The 2,500-nt window shown below is 46.7% G+C and overlaps 1 protein-coding gene across 2 annotated transcripts in view; it reads left to right on the forward strand.

Moving 5' to 3' along the window:
* The window catches only part of LOC119579020, a 17,820-nt gene that overhangs the window by 5,185 nt on the left and 10,135 nt on the right, over positions 1-2,500 (forward strand). The gene's annotated exons all lie outside the window — the stretch shown is intronic.

The raw sequence follows: 2,500 nt of genomic DNA on the forward strand, positions 1-2,500 counted from the left end.
CTTCATCTCCTTCCCTCCCTTCCCTCCTTCCCTCCTCATCTCCTTTTTCATTAACTCTTTTCCCTCCCCTTCCTTCCTTCCCTCCCCTCCCTCCTTCCATCTTTTCTCTCCTTCCCCATTCCTGTTTTCCTCTCTTTCCTTCCTTCCTTCTCCATTCCCCCTTTCCCTTTTCTTTCTCTCCCTCTTCTCCTTCCCTCCCTCCCCACCTTTCCCCTCCCTCCTTCCATCTTTTTCCCTCCTTCCTTATCATCACTTATTCCCTCCATCCCTCTTTCCCCATTTCTCTTTCATTATTCTTTCTCTCCCTTTCCTTATCTCCTTTCCCCTTTTTCTCTCTTCCCCTCCCTTGCCTGCCTTCCCTAATTCCCCTTTTCTGCTCCATTTCTCCTATTCCACATTTCTCTTCTCCCTCATCCCTCCTTCTCTCTATCAACTTTTTCCTCCCTCCCTTCCTCGCTCCCTCCCTCCCCCTCTCCCTCCCTCTCTCCTTACCTCCCTTCCCTCCCTCCCTCCCTCCCTCCCTCACTCCCTCCCTCCCCCTCTCCCTCCCTTCCCTCCCTTCCCTCCCTCCCTCTCCCTCTCCCTCCCTTCCCTCCCTCCCCCTCTCCTTCCCTCCCTTCCCTCCCTCCCTTCCCTCCTCCTTTAATGTCTCCAATTAAATCTCACTTCACTTCCAGTCGCATCGCATAGCAGGGCTCCCTCCCCCCCTCCCCCCTCCCCACCCCTCCAATTGAGAGTCATCTCGGCTCAATTAATCTATTATTGTCTATCGGGACGGGTTAATTGGCACCCCGACGTTGATGTTTGGTGCCATGCTAATCAGCCAAGTACTGTGGGTGCTGGGGGAGCGTGGGGAGGGGGGAGGAGGGAGGATGAGGTGGGGAGGAGGGAGGAGGGAGGAAGGAGGAGGGGAGGAGGGAGGAGGGAGGAAGCGAGAGAAAGAGAGAGAGAGAGAGAGAGAGAGGAGATAGGAGAGAGAGAGAGAGGAGAGACAAACAGAGAGAGAGAGAGAAGAGAGAGAGAGAGAGAAAGAGAGAGAGAGAGAATTAGAGAGAGGCAGAGGGAGAGAGAGGGGTGGGAAGAGTGCAAGGAAGGGAGATTATATGATATATTTATCTTATATTATTATTATATATATATATTATATCTGAATATTATATATAGATATTATATGTTATATTATATATACTTACATACATATACATATATACTCTATGCTATATCTATCTATATAATCTCTACTATATATCATATATATACTACATCCTATATTATATATATATATATAGTAATATATATATAATATATATAGAGAGAGAGGACAGTAGAGAGACAGAGAGAGAGAGGAAGAGCTGAGCGAGAGAGAGAGAGAGAGAGAGAGGTAGAGAGAGAGAGGGCGAGAGAGAGAGAGAGGAGAGAGAGAGCGAGAGAGGCGAGAGAGAGAGAGCGGAGATAGAGAGAGGAGAGAGCAGAGAGAGGTAGGCAGAGAGAGCGAGCTCGCGAGAGAGCTCGCTATAGCAGGAGAGTTAGAGATAGCCAGCCGACGAAGCTAGAATATGGACGACAGCTCGACGTAGTCGGGCTATGTAGTTAGTCTCCAGTACTGCCCCGTGCTTAGTTAGCTCTCTTTCAGTCTCTCTCTACTTCTCGTCTCTTCTCCTCTTCTTCTCGCCTCACCCGCGATAATACTCCCCCATTCTTCACTTTCTCCGCTCATTTCTTTTCTTACCGCTTGTCGTTCTTTTTGTCTTCTATCATCTTCCTCCTTCTCTTCTTATTTTGTTGGAATGTTCAGTTTGCTCTTGTGTTCTCTCGTGCTTGCCTTTCGCTCTATTTTCATCTAATCCTTTCTCCTTCGTCTCTCTCCCTTCGCTCTCTCTATATCTCTCTCTCTCTCTGCTTCTTCTTTTCTCTCTCCTCTTTCTTTCTTTATCTTCTCTCTTTCTCTCTTCTTCTTACAACTCTTCCTTCTACTTCTCTCTCTCTTTTCTGCTTTCCATTCCTATCTTCTACGTCTCTTCTCTCCGCCCTTGCTCTCTCTCCTCCTTTCTTCTCTCTCTCTCCTCTCCTTACTTCTCTTTCTTTCTGCTTTGCTCTTGCTTCTCACTCTTCTATTTTGCTCTTTCTTCTTATTTTTCTCTCTCTCTCGTGCTTTCTTTTTCTCTCTCTCTTTCTTCTACCTCTCTCTGCCTCCTCCTCTCGTTCTTTTTTTCTAGCTGGTTCTTTTCTCTTCCTCTTTCTCTCCTTATTTCTGCTTTCTCTCTACTCTCTCTTTTCTTTCTTTTACTCAGTTCTACTCTCTCTTTCTTTCTCTCTCTCTCTAGCTCTCTTCTCCTTTTCTTCTCTCCTCTCCTCTCTCTCTCTCCCTCCTCTCCCTCTTGAATCTCTCTTTTCTTTTTCCTTTCCTCTCCCTTTCTCTCACAGCACTCCACAGGGCGTTAATAGGGCGGGCATTATAAACAAACTTTTATCTCTAAGGCAATTAAGGTTAACGAAAAAA

Source organism: Penaeus monodon, chromosome 11 (assembly GCF_015228065.2).
Source record: "Penaeus monodon isolate SGIC_2016 chromosome 11, NSTDA_Pmon_1, whole genome shotgun sequence".
Classification (NCBI taxonomy): domain Eukaryota; kingdom Metazoa; phylum Arthropoda; class Malacostraca; order Decapoda; family Penaeidae; genus Penaeus; species Penaeus monodon.